This window comes from Lissotriton vulgaris, chromosome 8, assembly GCF_964263255.1.
Source record: "Lissotriton vulgaris chromosome 8, aLisVul1.2, whole genome shotgun sequence".
Lineage (NCBI taxonomy): Eukaryota > Metazoa > Chordata > Amphibia > Caudata > Salamandridae > Lissotriton > Lissotriton vulgaris.
The window spans coordinates 821,190,662-821,210,963 of NC_141696.1; the positions used below are offsets into that span (position 1 = coordinate 821,190,662).

The 20,302-nt window shown below is 46.5% G+C and overlaps 1 protein-coding gene across 2 annotated transcripts in view; it reads left to right on the forward strand.

The window, feature by feature from the left end:
- The window catches only part of TBC1D8 (TBC1 domain family member 8), a 605,783-nt gene that overhangs the window by 490,205 nt on the left and 95,276 nt on the right, over positions 1 to 20,302 (forward strand). The gene's annotated exons all lie outside the window — the stretch shown is intronic.

The following is a 20,302-nucleotide window of genomic DNA, read 5'->3' on the forward strand; positions in this document are numbered from 1 at the left end:
TGCATCTCGTTTCTTCTGTTATTTTCGGTTTAGTCATTAAACCATCGTCAGATGTTGCTTCTCCATCACTATAACCTAACAAAGTTATATATCCTCGTGCACAAGAACTTTTTCTTTAGTAGACTCCACAGTATCATGGAATATTAAACTTGACATTAAAAGTCTAAAAAAACCTGGACCCACAACAGCTACCTTACGTTTTTTGGCTCTTGTACTGAAGCCTAATGTGTATCAAGTGTTGGACCTACTGCGATTTTGTTGATTAGTTCCTTGCTCTTTTTGTCATACATCTGCCTTCGCGAAAAGAATACACCAGTACTTTTTTTCTGTAAAAAGAAAGTGACTTTCCTACAGTAATATGCTGCATGATCCTATAAAGAGCATTGAATGTCAAGAATTGTCTGGATAATGATTGGGTTTCTACAAGCTGAGCCCATCCCCAGCCTACTTGGAATCCCTGCAAGAGTATTTACTGTGGGATGCTGGAACTACTAGATATGTGGCATGATCTTTAATTGCCTGTTTGGTTGGGAGGCCTCAAATGAAAGACCATGGTTTATGCATCCTGTTAAACCTTTTGTGCTCCATGCAGGAAGGTAAATAGGAAATGCATACTTCATACATGTCAATGCAGTGCTTTAGAAATGGGAGTCTGACACACACTCCTATTCATGGGTTTAGGCAGTTTGATCAGTTTTTCACATAGTTACCATGACAAAATGATTCAGAGTAGAGTAAAATAAGCTGGGGTATTTAGTGCATCCAGTAAATATTGATACCTGTGGTGGTGTACTCACTGGGTGCTTTAAATACTTTTAATTCAGAAGTTTACTCAGCTAACAACAGTACCTGGCATGAGGCTTCAACCTTTATTTTTCCTGTTCACTAAAGTGATTTATTTATTTATTTTTAATTCACTCTGCACTCCCTGCTCCTTACTCATACTAAGGGACATATTCTTTATATTGTTTGCTCTGAGACTCCTTGCGAGAAATTGGGCTATTGGATGAGGGGGGGCGATAACTCTTCTCAAGCAAAAACCTCAGTCCCTGTCAGCGTGAACCCCAAAACTCACTAAATTAGCCTGTGCTTAACCCTCGGGTCTTGGCACAAAAGAATTCAGGCTTAACTAAGAGGCAATGTGCAAAGTATTCAGCACATAAACAGTAATAAAGTGAAAGCACAACACAAGAAAAATCCCACACCAATTTAGACAAATAGAGTAAACATTAATAAATTATTTTAAACCAAAATAAAAGAAATCCAATCAGTAGAACCAGAGGTTTGCAATTTCAAAGATTTAAGGTGAGTATCGCGCCTAAAAGCTCAAAGTGCCACTCACAGTTATCCAGTCATGCGTCAAAAGTTCAGGCCAACCGCAATAGAGCGTGTGCTGCATACAGGGACCAGGTTAATCCTGGTGAAAAAGTTACCTTCTGTAGTCCAGCTTGAAGAGTTCCTTTCACGGCGATTAGCAGGGAGAGCATCTCGGGTGGTTGTATCTGTAGAGCGAAGAGCAGGCCGGGCGTTGCTGATGGTCATTGATGTAGCACGAAGATCCTATCTGGTGTGACAGGACTGTCGTTGCTGGAGATTCGCGTTGGCAGTCGCCATGGGCTGTGGATGCTGTAGCGCAAAATGCAGATCTCGCATTGCCTGTCATCACAGGCGGTCGCTGCTGCACAAGGAGTCGGGGTTCACCATCTTGTTCCGAACTAGCCTGGTCGCGAAGAGCCCAAGAAGGAGCTCAACTGATGCCACAAGGATCCATGATCTGGGGGGGCGCCTCTGTGGGATCAGGAACTCACTCCTGCAGAGGCCAGCAGGGCTCAGGCAGGTTCAGGCAGATCCAGTTGGGGCAGGTCAGTTGGCAGTTGCAGAGAGGCCTCTGGAGCTTGTTATATCCTTGTAGCTCAGAACAGGATGTCAGTTAGCTATCCCTTGGAGTCACTTCAACCTGGGATGGAGGAAGTAGGTCCTGTCTTCCTTCTCAGTAAGCAGGGTAGGCATCAAGCAGCAGGGCGTCCTTCTTCTGTCTGCAGTATCTGTAATATCTACAGGTCTAGGAGTGTACTGAAGAGTGGGTCTGAGGGTGCCCTTTTTATACCTGGTGCCCACTTTGAAGTGGTAGAAACATCTGGAGACTTCCCCCCCCCCATAGAAGTGTCTAGAATTTCCTGCCTTCCTGCCCTGGTTTTAGCCTGGCCACAGTTTCCTGCCTACCTATCCTAGCTCCAACCTGGTTACTTGCAAAAAAGGCTAATGTGAAGTGCTTTGTGAGAGAGCAGGGCACAGCTAATTGAAGTGTGAGTGGGGCTGTTCACAGCTCTGTTCCCCCTGCCATCCTGCCTGACGTGGCCCGTTTAGGCACACTGTCTGGGAGGAATATACAAAGGCCAACTGTCACTCACACCTAATCATATGACCCAGGAACAAGCCTGCAGGCACCAAATGATTAAGGCACAAAAAATGCCAACTTAATAAATGAGGCATTTTTAGAATTATTACTTAAAATCCGATTTTACCATTACAGAGGATTTCAAGTTTCAATGCCTCTGACACCAAACCTGACTTTCCTACTGACTCCCAATCAAAAGTTAGCACTTAGACATCCTGACACTTATCCTGAGCCGTAACGGCATATTTCAGTAGGCAAAGGAAAACCTTCACTTACCGTTTGTTTCCGGGGCTTCTATGTGCGGCAGGCCCGAAGAAATGTCCCCGATTGTACTGCGGCCTTCACGGAGTTGGGACCGGGGTGTCGAGTGAGAGGAGCAGCCGGCCGCGACTGTCACAACAGCGGCCATTGGTGGAGGTGTGGAGTCGGCCGGTGGGCGCCGGAGGTTTGCTGGGCCGATGGCGGCGGCGACGACTCAGTCCATCTAGCGGAGTGCCTCGTGGGGATGCGTGGCAGTGCAGGATTGAGGGGGCATGTGAAATGTTGCCCCCTTTTCAGTTTTGTGTCCGTGCATGACAAAAGACTTCCCCCGGAATCGGCGGGCGGCTCCCGAGGAGCGGCAGTGATTTGTTTAGCCTTTTGGTGGTTTTCGCCGGATGGCCTGCCTAGACTTTCTGGGTCCGCACTGTACATCCTGTTTAGCTCGTGTGTGGGGCCTGGTCCCGGGGTGAGGTGAAGGAGGACGGGCCGGATCAGCTAAGATGGCGGCTGTCGCCCTCCTACGCAGCTTGCATCTGAATAAAAAAGTCGCTGTGCGGGAGTGCTCAGGGGTCTGGCGGCACGAGAATGAACCCACGTCCCAAGATATATTGGCTGCTCTGATGACCCTGCATGCGGCCCTGATCCATGGCGCCCGAGATCTGGGAAGAAGGATGGCCGCCATTGTTGTCCCGCCATTCCACACGGATACATCTCAATCTCAAGAAAACGCCGACGTGCCTGCCCCTGTGTCAGTGAAGAGTGCTCCTGCTACGCCTATGTTCGCGGAGACGCCGGAAGACCCGGCTCAAGAGATCGCCTTGGACAGCTCTGTAGTACACATGAGTGACTCGTTGGGGCGTATACCTGATCAGCGGCCGGGGAAACGACGCCGGTCTATGTCCTGGGCTGCCCCGGTGACATCTCAGGGCTTGCCGTATGGTGTGCCTCTTTCTCCTTGGATGGTGCAACTGTGTTCGGACTTGAGGATATTTTCGGTGTCGATACCGACTCAGATGGATTTCCGCCATGCACATTCGGCTGGGTTCTGGTTGCTGAAATCCCATGGAGTGATAACGCGGCCCGGTCCGCCCGGACCACCTGGATCCTGCACGCAGTTTTGTCTGCCGATTGAGAAATGGACGTCTGTTGGTGCTATTGATAGGAAAGGTCAAGGGTGATACTGCTTATGATCCGGTGGACTTATTGATGGCTTATGGTGATTTGGGGGACATTCGGTGGGGAGTTTATTGATGGTGCTTTCAGTGCTTAAGGTTTTCCATGGCTATTCTGATTCTGCTATTAGGATGTTTACCGGGTGCGGGGTCGGGGGGTGGGGCCGAGTGGCGGGTTTGAGGGCCCTTCTCCTCTTTTTCTTCTTTTTTTCTACTCTTTCTCCTTCTTTACTGTATTTCGGGTCTCTCATTTAGGGTGACAGGCACGCTGCTGGGGGAGGGGGGTAGTCCGTGGCCTTCTGCAGGCGTGCAGGGTGGGGGGTAGGGGGAAAAGGGTTGTTACTTTATCCGTTATTTGTTTCTATGGCCCTTTTGTCTTTCTTCCTTATTGGTGTCGTCGCTTTTTATGTTTCCTGCAATGTCTTTCGTTTTGATGGGAGGGGTGTAGCTTGCTATGGAACGTGTCTGTGGTCACATTTGTCCTGACTCTTATACCTTATCCCCAATACTTAAACTGTGTATGCATTATTTGCGCATTCCCGGATTTAGACTTGTTATTGTAGGACCATGTATGACTATACGGCACTGATCCTTAGTTTTCCTTTATTATAAAATGAACCTTCATGAATCCTGAATATCGGCCATTATGCCTGAATACGTGTCATATCCTGGACGTTTGTTGGACCCCGGTTCTTGGGCTGCTATGTTTTTCTACATTGATTTGCTGTACTTATGACTTGACTAGCGGCCGGCCGGGATGGTTGTAGGCCCATATTTGTATTTGCTTGAGGTAAAATAAAGGTTCTAAAAAAAAAAAAGGTACCCCAATGTTATCCAATGAGAAAGATTGGCCTCACAGCAGTGAAAAACTAATTTGTTTGTTGTTCGCCACCAGGACATGCATAAATGAAAAGTGCATGTCCAACCTTTTAATTACAATGCGCTCTACCCTATGGGCTATTTGGGGCCTACCTTTGGGGTGACTCATGTATTGAAAAGGGAGTTTTAAGCTTGGAAAGGGACTTTTTTTCTGAGTCGAAATGGCATTTTAAAACTTACGGCAGTCATGAGACATGTTTTAAAGGACTACTTAAGTGGGTGTCACAATGAATGCTGCAGGCCCACTAGTAGCATTTCATTTACAGGTCTTGCACATTTGACATACCTCCTTACAAGGGACTTATAGGTAAAGTAAATATGCCAATGAGGTGTAGGCCAATTTTACCATGTTTGAGGGAGTGAGCACCAGCATGTTAGCACTGGTTTGCAGTGGTAAAGTGAAGAGAGTCCTAAGGCCAACAAAAACAAGTCAGATGAATACGATGATGAAGGCAAAAAGATTTTGGGATTCCACCCTACCCCACCAAGACTGAATGGTCCACCACTCCGCTATGTCAAACCTATTTACATTTTTCTAGTCCTTGGTCGCATCATTATTGCATTCCTTTTTCTTGGCAATTCCCTCTGTCCCGCAGGAAAGAGGTCAGGTCTTCTGCACTTAAGAATTAATGTGAGGGAAATGACAGGACTACTGACTTGCTAGCTCATCTAGTTATTTAAAAAAAAGTCCCTTCACAGTCTGATCCTTTTTTTTTTGTAATACTTTTTATTGATAAACAAACATCAGCATTTCAATCACATTACGGAGAAAGTAGTACAGTAAGCTTCACGGGAACAATAGGCAATATACATAGTACAAAATATACTCTGGAAGGTCTAGAGTGAAGGGGGATCTTTGTTGCCGATGGCAAGGGGTGGTTGACATATATCTCCACAATAGGAACTCCACTAACCCCAGATACGCGTCCATTTCTTGGGACATCCACAGGCCACAATCACCATTTTTTCACGAAACATTGCCCAATTCAAGTCTTTTTCCCAGTCCCCAACCGTCGAAGGGAGCGGCGCTCCCCATCGCTGGGCAATGTTTCTATTGGCGAGCATGAGCCCCAGAGTGACCCATTGCGTCAAGCAGACATTCAAATCTGTTGGCTCCCAGATATTTAATAAGCACCTGCGGACTTCCATACGGAGACGTACGGATAAGACAGTGTTAATAATATCGTGAATGATGCGCCAATAGGGTTGGACCCGTTCGCAGTCCCAAACTATGTGCATAAAAGTACCCAGCTGGCCACATCCTGTAAGTGTAAAACGTTGGGGCTTAGAGTAAAGGGCACAATTGAAGTTCTCCCCGGAGAGGAGCCATCTATCCATTATGTAACCCGGGTCCCCAGGTTGGGCGTAAATACAGTGGTTGTGGAGGACAAGTGGGCCGCCTAATAGTACATTTTGATGTTAGGAAGGCTGATGCCTCCATCGTACCAATTCAGGGAAAGCTTACTGAGAGCTTGCCGTTCCATAACAGGTCTCGCTGGAGGCCTACCACTTCTCTGAAATAGGATGCCGGTATCGGGTCTAGAGAGTTCTGCAGGACATACAAAAATCGGGGTAGAGACATCATTTTAAAAAGGGCCGCCTTCCCCAGCAAGGAAAGGGGTTGCGATTTCCATCTGTCAATATCTTGTCGCAGTCTAAGTAAGGGGGGGTGCAGCACAGCCTGATCCTTAATCTTTTTTTAAAGACTTTATTGTAGAATGATCGACGAAATAACTAAAGTAAACTTCAATGCATCCATGCTGAATAACTTTTGGTGTGGTTAGTGTGAACACATTTTGTGGGAATACATACTATTATAAGAGCTGGTTCTATGGTCCTGCTATGTGAATCTTTCAGAAAAGGATGGAATAGGATGTCCCATAGCATCACAACTCCTCTACATGAATGCGGTGTCCAGGTACCTCCTCAAAGGACCCCAAATGTCTTTAGGCAATGCTTGCGAAACCGGGAGTTCGGCAAAAGTCTCCGTCTCACCAAAATATACAGCATCTTTAACCCTAGTCTTTTATTTTAGGTAATGGGCCTTTCATCCATGCAAAGAGCAAGCGCTACTTTTTTTAAATTAAAAAAATAGCTTTTTTGGCCCTGAGGGTCCTGTGGGTTCCCTGAACAGGCCTATGGTGTCAGGGTGTTTCTACCCTGGCCCTTTTCTTGTTTTTTAATGTTTGTTTTTTCTTGTGACTCAGTTCAACCGAGGCACAAGATGGCTGCCAACACTTCTTGGTTTGAAGTGTTGGCAGCCGTTCAGAACTCAGTTTACATTTCTCAGGCACTACTGAACAGATTTACGACATTTAACAAAAGATTTTTTTCGACCAAGAGATGCCTTTTTGCCAAATTTGGTGTAACTCCGTTCAGCAGTTTAGGCTATAGCCGTGTCTACAGTTTTCCATGGAAATGAACATGGAGAAAAAACGTTTTGAGCCCCCCTTGTTTCTCGGCCCCCACTTCATGGATCACCCCGAAACTTTCAACACAAGAACTGTTGTGAGTGGCCCATTAGTGTCAAAAATGTCATGAAGATTCGTCAAATAACGCCAAAGTTATTGGCAAATGAAAAGCAGCTTTTTGATAGAAATCAGGTACTAACTAGAACTACCTACTGGCGACCATTATAGGTTATATATCTTACCTACTGATGGCCGCCAGTATCTAGTTATAGTTAGGACCTAGTTTCCATAGGAAAAGCGTTTCTGCTTTTCCCAATAACTTTGGCGCATGTAGACTAATCTTCGCGAAATTTTCAAAACTAGTGACCCGCTCTGGTCAGCTCCTGTCTTGAGTTTTGGGGTGATTCTTCAAGCGGGGGCCAAGAAAAAAGGAGGGTCCCAAAATGCGTTTTCCCCATGTTATTTTCCATAGAAAACTTTAGATAAAGCTACAGGACGAACTGCTGAAAGAAATTACACCTAATTTTGCAAAAAGGTAGGTCTTGGTTCAGAAAGAGCCCTGTTTATTAAATGGTGTAAATCTGTTCAGTTGTTCCTGAGAAATTAGAAAAAGAAAACGTTTCGATATCTGGGGCATTGATGGGTTCGCGAGCCCTTCCGACCATGAGCTTCATTCTAATTGACTGCCAACACTCCAAAACAGGAAATTATGGCAGCCACCCTGTGTCTCGGTAGAACAGAGTCACAATAAAACAGTATAAAAAACTTTTAAAAAACAAGAAAAGGGGCAGGGTAGAAACACCATGATCCTCTAGGCCTGCTCAGTTGGTCCCACAAGGACCCCCAAGGCCCAAATAAGCTTTCTTTATTTTTTTATAATTTCGGCGGAAAGCGCAATGGGGTAGCGAAACCCGCCAAAATTATAAAAACGAAACAAAGCGCGGGCTCCCGCCTTAGTTTAAAAAAAGCCCTTAGGTGGGCCAGGTCCCGGAGGCACTGCCAATTTATTAGCGGGCCCACAGGGGCACCCCGCAGCCCCGTGGACCGCCACCTCCCCGGGGCTTCAATGATAATGTGCGGGGGGACGCAGCCCGCCAAAGCCCCGGGGTCTGCCACCTCCCCGGGGCTAATTTTAATGTATACATGGGCACTGCGGCATCCCGCTGCTCCGGGAACAGCCACCTCCCCGGGGCTTTGTAAAACTTTTTAAAAGATGTGTTGGGGGGCTCAAACCCCCCCCCCCCCCCCCCCACACGGCACGGGGACCACCACCTCCCCAAGGCACTAAATATTTAAAGTGGGGGGTCCAATACGAACCCCCAGGCACCACCACCTCCCTGGGGTATAGAAAATAAAGGGAGGGGGCCACGCAGCCAACCTCCTAGAGCCATTGATTGCCCTGGAGACCGCCACCCCCCAGGGCCGGCTCTTGCAATGTCCTGGGGTGCCCACCCCCGGGACAATGCTGTTTGCCATGGCAGGGCGGGAGCCTGCCCTGTCATAGCAAACTCTGCTTTGGCTTTTGGAAGCGAGAGCAGGGAAACCTGCTCTCTCTTCCAAAGCCAAAGCAGAATTGCTTTTCCACAAGGGGAGCTGCATGTCAGCAGCTCCCCGTGTGGAAAAGCAATGCGTCCTTTCTCGCGACCGCTCCCAAACCATCTGGTATCCTCTTATCTCGGCGGCGATTCCTCTTATGAATGTTGGGATGCCTCAGTGCTCTATTTTGAGTCCTACATTATTTAACCTGTACATGGCCCCCCTTGCCCCTCTCGCCGAGAAATTTGGTGCCAGGCGTCCCCTTCCCGATTTAAAAAATATATAAATAAAAAGGGGTCAGGCCCTGGGGATGGGGTCCCCAGATCCAGAGAAATGTAAAAAAAGGGGGGCCACACAGTCCCCTTTGTAAAAAATAATAATAAAAAAAAGCCGGTATCCAGCCGTAGGCAATGCCCCCTTTTACCATCACACTGCAAACACGCCCCCTGGCGCGTTGTTAGTTGGGGAATTAATTCCCCTTGATTACTGAGGGTCCCTGGGGGCCAACTAGCCCACCAGGTACCTCCAGTTTGTACCACAGAGCTGCGTTACAGAGAGGTGGTCTGAGGCCACGTCCCTTTTTACACCTCTCTGTAATGCAGCTCTGTGGTGCTTACTGAAATACCTGGTGGGCTAGTTGGCCCCCAGGGACCCTCAGGATTGAAGGGGACTTAATCTCCCAACTTACAATGCACGAGGGGGCACGTTTGCACAGTGTTGCAGTGAGGGGGAGGGCCTGAAACAAGTGTGCAAACGCACCCCTGGCGCATTGTAAATTGGGGAATTTAGTCCCCTTCAATCCTGAGGGTCCCTGGGGGCCAGCGAACCCACCAAGTACCTCCAATAAGCGCCACAGAGCTGCGTTTGAGTGGTGGTCCGAGGCCACGCCCCTTTTTGCACCTCTCTGCAACGCAGCTCTGTGGCGCTTACTGGAGGTACCTGGTGGGCTAGTTGGCCCCAAGGGATCCTCAGGATTGAAGGGGACTAAATTCCCCAACTTACAATGCGCCAGGAGGCAAGTTTGCACAGTGGTGCAGTGAGGGGGCGGGGCCAGAAACAACAAGTGTGCAAACGCGCCCCCTGACATGCTGTAAATTAGGGGATTTAGTCCCCTTAAATCCTGAGGGTCTCTGGGGGCCAACTAGCCCACGAAGTACCTCCAGTAAGCGCCACAGTGCTGCATTTCAGAGTGGTGGTCAGAGGCCACGCTCCTTTTTTGCTCCTCTCTGCAACATAGCTCCGTGGTGCTTACTGGAGGTACCTGGTGCGCTAGTTGGCCCCAGAGACCCTCAGGATTGAAGGGGACTTTATCCCCCAACTTACAACACGCCAGGGGTCTTGTTTGCATAGTTATGCAGCGAGGGGGCGGGCCTGAAACAACAAGTGTGCAAACCTCCCCTTGCGCGTTGTAAATTGGGGGATTTAGTCCCCTTCAATCCTGAGGGTCCCTGGGGGCCACCTAGCCCACCAAGTACCTCCAGGAAGTGCCACAGAGCTGTGTTGCAGTGAGGTGGTCTTGACCACGCCCCTTTTTACACAACTCTGCAAACGCAGCTTCTGGTGCACTGCTGGTAGGGTAGTGAGGTCCTCTTGTGTCCTTAGGACCTCAGGATACAAGTGGACTTCATCCTACAGGCAGCAGTGTGCCACAAGCTGCGTTTGCAGTAGGTTGTCAATAAGGGCATGAGCTCGGAACTCCTCTCTGCAATGCAGCTCTGTGGAGCTTACTGGAGGTACCTGTTGGACTAGTTGGCCCCCACGGACCCTCAGGATTCAAGGGGATTTAATATGGACGTTATAGTTGGAAATTAGCATTTAAAAAACCTTTGAAATTCACTGAAAAAAACACCGGTTTCAAGGACATCATAGTTAGAAATTAACTTTTAAAAAACCCTAGAAATTTACTGAAAAAACCATAGGTTACAGGAAGTTCTAGTTAGTTGGACATTTCACTCGTACAAAACCAGAAAAATTCCGCTGTTCTAGTTAGTTCAGCTAACTATAACTCGCGCCCCCGAAATACACTGCTGATGACGTCCCATATTACATCATTCATGACATGGTCATTGACATCACTGATGACATCACCCACGTAAAAATATGATGCACCACCTCCCACCCAAATCTAACCTTTGATACATCCACTCTAAAACACAGACTACCAGTTTTTGAAACCATTGACATAACAATACTAGTTACTACATACGCACTCACTGATTTCTAGGTATACACACACATCCACCCATACAGTCACTCATATTTGCAGTCACTCATCAATACAACACTATCATATGCACTCATACTCCTATACAGTCACTCACACACCACCACTCATCCAGAGTTACTCACACACCTTGTCAGTCATGCAAAGCATCAATCGCACTTCCATTTACTCACCTATACAGTTATACACACACCACATCACTTATTCAAACAGAAACAAACGCATACTTACTCTCTTATACAGTCACTGATACAAGTACTCACTCATCCATACAGCCACTACCTCACTCTCACGTATAGTCATTTATATACTCCAACACTCACATATACTGCCTTTCACATATGTATTTACTCACACATATACCAGTGGGACATCTATTCACTCACCAACACAGCCATATGCACACTCACTCACCCATACAGCCCTTCACTCACACACTCTTGAACCCATACACCTAGTGATTCACCTACTCACACATCTATGCACAAAGTAACACACCCCCACCCACACAAACACTCAGGCACTCATACAGATACTCAGGCAACCAATCAATAACCCATATAGACACTCATGTAGCTACTCACCAACCCATGCAGCAGCTTACACAACAACAGACACACTGATGCAGACATTCACATAGTTTAGTCACTATCCCATGCATTCAGTAGGACATTTAAACACTCACTTATACAATCACGCACATACTAAATCCTCCATCCAGACACTTATACACCCTCTCATTCTGCAATTCACCTTGGCATATATGTATAAAACCTATTAAAACTTTATAGAAACACAGTGACTGGATGATGTCATCAGTGATGTCATTTGAGATGTCATCAGTGATGTTACTGACCATGTCATGAATGATGTAATATGTGACGTCCTCAGCAGTGCCATGCAGGGGCGCAAGTTATAGTTAGCTGAACTAACTATAATGGTGGACTTTCTTGGGTTTTGTACGAGTGAAATGTCCAACTAACTATAGCGTGCCTTAAACCTATGGTTTTTTCAGTGAATTTCATAGGTTTTTTAAATGCTAATTTCGAACTATAACGTCCATGAAACCTATGTTTTTTTCTGTGAAAATATATGTGTGTGTGTATGTGTATATATATATATATGTATATATATATATATATATGTGTGTGTATGTATATATGTGTGTATGTATGTGTATATGTGTGTGTATGTATGCGTGTATATATGTGTGTGTGTGTATGCGTGTGTGTGTATGTATATGTGTATAAATGCATGTGTATGTGTATATATTTCTGTGTATATATGTATATATGTGTGTATATATCTGTGTATGTTCTACACTCCATTTCTCCAATGATCCCTTGCCCCTGGAACCAGAAAGGGAACGGACACCTCTTATTTTGTGCAGGTAATTTCTTTATTTTTTGTCGTGCTGTGCCGCCATGGCGCGTTTTGGCCCCTAGAGGCATTGATCACATGTTGTGCTACCGTTTCCTCCCTCAAATTTAAAGTGCCAAGTGCTATTAGGTATGGCAAACAGACTACCCGTCTATTTTCCTCTGCCCTTCTACAAACTTTCAGCATATTAGTACATTTGATTATGGTAACCAATACCAGTGCAAAATATGTAAAATGACTGTTTAAATACATTTGAGTAATACACATGGTAAAAAACATTATAAAAAGTCTGATGCTTAAAATCAATTTTCCTTTCATATGTGGCAAATGTAAACATGAATATGTACACAACCTAAATTCTAGTTCCAAGTATAATACATGATACCTAAAACTTAATTTCAAATCATGTGCAAAATACACAATATTCCTGTCTAAATACAGTTTGGTAAAAATACTCACAGTTAAAATTGGTCTATGTACAATGCTTGCATTGAAGGAATGTTCCGAACCAATGCAACAGATTACCATATGTTGATGTGCAAATGGACATACTACCCATATGGGAATGTATCCTGCTGATTGTAAAGTGCTGTGCGATTGTGCAAAATCGTGCAAAAATTAAATATGAAATAGGTTTTTTTTAGGTTTTTTCACAAATAAGCAATCCACTCTTACATACAGAAGAATCAAGAGAATGGACAAGAAACATCAAGTGGAACATTAACCAATAATCAGACATTCTCATAGAGGGATTGCAGACTTCTTGCATGACACATTGCAGTAGTACAATTTTGTTTTTGATGAAACCAGAAGTACAAAAATCATATAGGAACTGAAAAAAAGAATAAACAACATACAGAGAGCAAATCATATCAGTAAGTTTGCGAGAACAGTAGAGCAGATCAATCAGCACAATAACAGTCTCATTCTTAGTATGGCGGATCGAGAAATGTAAACAACCATACATTCAGCTACTGGCCAGTTTTCGTTTAACACCATTTGAGTAGGAGTGGAGTTTTACAGTGACACAGGTACAACATAAGTCAGCCCCTGGAGCCCCCATGCTAACAACCAGTACACCAAACAGCAGTATTCTGCTGCGTTGATCTCGCGTGACTCACACTGAAATAGTGGTGGAATCGGTCACAGCGTCGCCACGGAGCCCATCCTAGCCCACCCCCACAGGTACAATGGATTTAATCGATTAGGATTGTGTCGCCTGAGTGAGTTTCGCAACATATTTCCGATATGGCCCCCAAATGTCAACTGGTCGGGAAGCAACCGGAATCTGTTCTGAATATTCTACACTGTTAACATTGCAGTAGGCCATACTACGGAGCCAAGCGCGGACGGTTGGAGCGCGCCTAGCGCACCAAAGGAGCGCTATCTCCCTTTTTGCCAAAAGAAAGCTAACGGATGCCAGTTTGCGGAGAGAGCGTGGGAAATTGGCAGCATGGCCAAGCAATGCAATTTCAGGGGTGGGTTGCAGCTTCATGCCCAATATGTCCCCCAACACCCGGTGCACCTTTAACCAGTATTCATGCAAACGCGGGCATGTCCAGGAAAGATGGGCGAAATCCGCCTGCGGGGCTCTGCACTTAGGGCAACCACTTCCCCCACACTCTACAGTATTTCTTAATGCCTCCCTTGGCTTTGTAAAGGGCTTTCACCTGGGTCGCGCACCAGTCCACCCCTGTACGCCACCTCTCCAGGGCAGGTGGGTCGGGCTTTTCCAGGCCTCTGCTATGTCCTGCTTGGCCACCATCATAGCTACATTAAAAATAACTTGTCATTCCTGGACCCGTCCAGCCATCCGTGATCCCAAGCAAAGAGTGACGTGGATCATGAGGAACCTCCCAGCCCAGTACCTCCGTTAGCTCCACTTCAATAGAGCCCCAGAAGTGTCCTAAGCGGGGACACAACCAAACCATGTGGAGGAAATCGGCCAGGGCATGGTTACATCTCGCACATGATGCATCTGGGCGCAAGCCCGCTCGATACAGGCGCAGAGGAGTGAGGTACGCAGCGTGTAAGTAGTAAAGCTGAATCAGCTTGAGTTTGGCGGAGACGGTGACTGTTCTGGGGGCCATAAGGGCATCACGCCAGTCCACCTCATCATGGGGGCCCACCCAATCCACCCATTGATCCCTCAACTTATCTAGGGATGTGGGGTGCTGTTAACTAGGGTGTGGAAAATGTGGATGACACCCCCCTTATTCATCAATTTTACAGGGCTTGCTCTTAAAAGGTGAGCAGTAAGTAGTCTTGCTAAACCCCATATTTGCAAGCCCTGCAAGTGGAGCATTTGATAATACCTTTTCGCTCTCTTAGCCAACTTGAGCCTGTCTTGATCTCGGAACTACTACTGACCACGACATTACTAGTGCTAGGGGCCCTTCTATGTTATAGTGGGGATGTGTGGAAGTTTCTCCCCCAATACAGGATCACTTAACACTAGATGCCAGTTGTTTTTAAAGATTTTGTTTAGACTGCCCTTCTGCTTATTATACGGAAGGATAAGTCTGGGGTTGTTGGTATTTGGGCCTGGGTTGAGCATTAGTTTATTTTTGCTTTGTGATGGTTTAAGGAGCAAGTCCTTGCGAGACAGTGCCCTGGTATGCCGTATGGCATCATCGACTATATATTTGGAATAACCCCTATCCAAAAACATTGATTTGCGTTCCTCCTGTGCTGCTGCTAGACCTTGTTCCCTGCTGCAAATCCTGCATATTCGCAACATGGGGATGCTGCAGATGGTATGTCTGGGGTGAAAGCTAGTGGAATGAAATCTCATGTTTCCTGCCATGGGCTTACGATGTAATTTTATTTCTAATTTCACATTGGCCACATATACTTCAACATCTAAAAATCTGATGGAACTGTTGCTTATGTTGTATGTAAAGTGCAGGTTTATGTCATTGCAATTTAACTTAGTTATGAACTCCTCTGCACTGACTCTGTCCCCACACCATACCACAAACAGGTCATCAATGTAGCAGACCCATTTGACCACATTTCGTGTCATGGTCTCGGCATACACAGTAGTTAAAATCATCCTCTCCCACCACCCCATATGTAGGCAGCGTAGCTAAGGGAAAAACTTGCTCCCATAACTACACCCCTTACTTGGTGATAGACCTGTTGTTGAAACAAGAAATAGTTATTCTCTAAACAAAACCTTTTTAAACTAATAAGCATTTTGTTGTGGGAATAAAATGTGATCAGTCTGGTGCCTAAATAGTATTCAAAGGCCCTTATACCATCATTATGATGAATGGAAGTATACAAATTGGAAAGATCCAATGCTATTAGCAGATAGTCATTACGCCATTCAAAGTCCTGAATTTGTTTTAAAAAGTCAATGGTTGCTTGTATTAATGAAAGAAGGGCCTTTACATGTTCTTGGAGGAAGGAATCAATATAAATAGAAACATTTTCCAAAAGACTCGGTTTAGTGGATAATATTGGCCTTCCTGGTGGTTGGGAAGTGTCTTTGTGCACTTTTGGTATAACGTACATGATGGGCATGATAGGGTAGTCATTTTTAAGAAAACTAAACTCACCCTGATTCATAAGCCCGCACTCTTCCAGGCTAAAAGTTTAGAATATGATTCATTTTGTACAGCCCTGATCACTTGTCTGTCACTCAATCTATAGCAATTGCAGTCAGATAATTGGCGCATCGCTTCCTCTATGTATTGCTTTAATGGCCTGTTGACCACGTTGCCACCTTTCGAAGTCCGCACCACCATGGATATGTATATGTGTATATATGCATGTATATGTGTAAATATGCATGTATATGTGTATATATGCATGTATATGTGTATATATGTGTGTATATATATATATATTTTTTTTATATATATGTGTGTGTGTGTGTATATATGCATATATATGTGTATGTGTGGGTGTGTGTGTGTATATATATATATATATATATATATATCTCAAAACACAATCCTGCTCCACACCGGAAGAAGGCACGCACTCAAGGCTGTTGGTATAAGGCTTATTTTATTTCCTCGGGTCTCTCTCGATTGAAGAGACGCGTTTCGGCTGTCACAGCACCCTTTCTCAATCTAGCAAGCGCCATATACATGCAAACATTTATAGCCCGTCCCCCTCATAGGCATGGAAGAAAGTAATGAGCATAAAAGAAAGTTGTTCCGTAGTGCAGTGTAACATTTTAAACACATCATACTGCTCAGAGGCTATATGTATATGTTTGTGAATATATATATATATATATATATATATATATATATATATATATATATATATATATATATATATATATATATATATATATATATAATATGTGTGTGTGTGTTCACGAGCCAATATCCCAAGCGGAGGGAGCAACTGATTAGCTGGTGCTGGCGGTGGGGTTCGGGACAACCACGCGTTTAATGTTTGTAGCACAAAAACTTCAGTCAATAAGATGCCGCACACCACTTAAAGGTTCTTCTGTGGTTTATTGTTCCTGTAGGATCCCCACCTACGCGTTTCAGACAGAAACTGTCCCTGATCAGGGTAAACAATTGTCCATCATTTGTTTCTCTTATTTACACATAAGACTCCATGCAGCAAATTAAGATGCATTATGGGCTTAGTAGTTAGAATACACAGTTCAATTGTGAGCTTATCGTTGTGTAAAAGTGATGGTCTTAGGCATCAACATTATTGATGGAATTAAGCTTGCGCTTCTAATTAATTACGGATAGGGTTTACGTAATTTAGGTGAACTTGCCTCTAAGTCACCCCACCGCAACTAGTTGCGATTTATATATAAATTCACATGATCTATAAATAATGACTTGATGTCGGTGAGTCAATACTGGTTGAGTGCCCTCTTTGACTCTTCATCAATTAGTAAATGCCAGACCACACAACACTCCTCACAAGGATAACAAATAAATTATATTTAAACATATAAGCGCTTTACTTTCTCTTGTAGGTATCAAACTATAACCCTCAGTTATTCATTAATTTTCAAGTTCTCACTTTCTGTAAAAAATCTAAAGTTTCGTAAGCTGAATCAACACACGTTTTTTAAGTGGTAAAATGGTTCATACGATTGTATTCAGCAGTCTATAGAGTCACAAATGTACATGCATCTCCTAATCCCCATTCAGGCCCCAAGGGCTTCTGGTTTTGAGGCGAATAATTAACTTTGATTCCAAACGTCTCAATTTCTGGATCCGGTTTCCACCTCTCTCGTTCTCTTTGACCATCGCAAATGCCTGAGTGCCGCTCGAGTGAGAGACTCTGTCCTTTGGGAGAAGTGCAGCTCGCTACAGGAGTAGCTGGGAGCCAACGCGATTTCTGGGGGTTTCTTCACCTGAACCCGGCCGCAGTGGAGGTGAGAGGCGCGGCGAGCGGGACTGCGAGGACCAGCATTCCAGCATAACATCGCCAGCTGGTTCCTCTTCCCGCCGCGCCCCCTCCCAGTGCCACGCCCCCCTCTTGGAAACGCTCATTACCTCTCGCGGCCCCCGCTCCGCGGGAGCCGCTCGAGTGAGAGACTCTGTCCTTTGGGAGAAGTGCAGCTCGCTACAGGAGTAGCTGGGAGCCAACGCGATTTCTGGGGCTTTCTTCACCTGAACCCGGCCGCAGTGGAGGTGAGAGGCGCGGCGAGCGGGACTGCGAGGACCAGCATTCCAGCATAACATCGCCAGCTGGTTCCTCTTCCCGCCGCGCCGCGCCCCCTCCCAGTGCCACGCCCCCCTCTTGGAAACGCTCATTACCTCTCGCGGCCCCCGCTCCGCGGGTGCCGCTCGAGTGAGAGACTCTGTCCTTTGGGAGAAGTGCAGCTCGCTACAGGAGTAGCTGGGAGCCAACGCGATTTCTGGGGCTTTCTTCACCTGAACCGGGCCGCAGTGGAGGTGAGAGGCGCGGCGAGCGGGACTGCGAGGACCAGCATTCCAGCATAACATCGCCAGCTGGTTCCTCTTCCCGCCGCGCCGCGCCCCCTCCCAGTGCCACGCCCCCCTGTCATACTTAGCAGCACTTGGGCACGCGCATCGCGGGACGCGCGCGGGGCGATTCCCGGGGCGAAGACCGGGCAAAGAGCGGGCCGTTCTAGGCCGTTAGAGGCCGGCAGAGACCGGACCGGGCCCCCCCCCTAACGTCGTCCCCGCCCCAAGGCTACTATTCTTACTTCTTCAGCTTGTGGTACTGACTGTTTTATTCAGCATGGCAACCAGAGTATCCAGGAGTAAGGCTGCTCAACAGTGCTCTGGCACACTGGAAAAATTCTTCCCCAAGGCTAGCGCTGCGGCCAACCAAGGCCGCATAGTTCCAGAGACTCTCCCTGAGGTGAACGCTGAAAATGCGTCAGTGCTTGTGGACCCCTCGGACTCTTCCTCCATCGATGGTAGTACTCCACTAACCCTTGACGCCACCCATCTATCCCTTATGGATAGTATTGATCAGACAATTGAGTCCGTTCTTCAACAACTTAGGACTCCGTCTAATCTACCCAGGGATAGTGAACCACTGCGTCTCTCGGGCGTGGTGGAGACCACTCCATATATGAACTGTGCGGAGCTGCCTAAGGCGCAGGATGTAGGGCAAGTTGTAGTGTTAACGGACCCTGCAAGCAGTAGAGTGGACCACCCCCCGAAAAGGAAAAGATCGAGGAAGCTTAGAGGGGTAAAAAGGGCTAAAGTGGATAAAACTAATCCAACATTAGATGCCAGTACAGACATTTCGGCATCTCCTGTGATTTCCTCCCCGGGAACTGGGTCCGATCAACCAGACTCGCCAATAAACACAGTGGTACCTGGTTGTCCGGAGCCGTTCATATTTGGTGGAAACCCTCCTAATGCGCCAGAGGCTCTGATCGGTTCACTTAGGGACATCCTCAGAGGCCTGCTGGAGCCCCTCTCTGCAAAATTGGATTCTATAGCTGCTAGACTTACAGATATAGAAAACGCATATAACAGTAGCAGTCCTAGTAGGGGGCTGGGCCCAAGTGTACAGACGGCTCCCCGGGAATCTACAGGGAACAGACCACCTATGGCCGGAACAAGCACACAGGCACCGGCTGGGGCACAACGCACGGCCCCAGGTAGCCATCCCTCCTCATTGCCCTCCTCACAAACGTCTAGGCCTCCTGTCCCTGCACCCAGAAAATCTAAGCAGCTGACACCACCTCAGCCGATGAATGAGGGGCGAGCTAACAATGACCATATTGGTCGCCCTATTAGCCCTAACACCAGGCGTAGGGCGGTCAATCTGCCTCCTGAGGCTGTGCCTTACACAGTGATTATGGTGGGAGTTCCTGAGCTCACTGGTGACACCAGAGAGCCACAGGACTCACTCCGTAACAAAGTCATTAGTTGGCTCGATATCAATAGGCCCCTCCCCCTAACATCAAAGGAGATGTGTTGATGGTAAGAAGGATCCCTTGGATCGGAGTCACCCCTAAAAACAGGGATGGGGACTGTATTATAATCAGTTTTAAAAGCCCACTGGTTGCCCCTTATATCTGTAACTGGCTGACAAGGCCCAATAAGTCCAACATAGAACTAGTTTCCCTCTCATATTTTTATCCAAATGCTTCCAATTTAGCTGTGGGGAGGGAACAAAGTTGGACTAGAGTGGGCTTTGCTGTAGATGGCTCACGGTACAGACCCAAGTATAACACACTTCCTGCCCATGACAACTTTGTCCATCAGAACAGATTTTCTTGCCTGGACCAGGTTGATTGACCAAAAAGGGGAGAGTCTGCACAAATGCTAGTTAACTTAGCCTATGGGTCCATACCTAGGGGGGAAGGTACATCCACTCCCGAAATTGAAAAAGGTCCCCCGGTACCTGTAAACGTGGGGGGGTCCACCCTGGGAAGCACCCTACATATAGATGAGGTTTCATCAAGCACACCAACTGCTCTTACAATGCAATTGGTGGAGCTTGCTGAATTGCCAACCTCGCCGCCCAATACTATTGGTTCGGGCGACCTGGGTAATTCTGTGCATGTTAGCCAGCCTACATCTATTGAAGTAGGCCCACAATCTCAAGGTCCAGGTATATC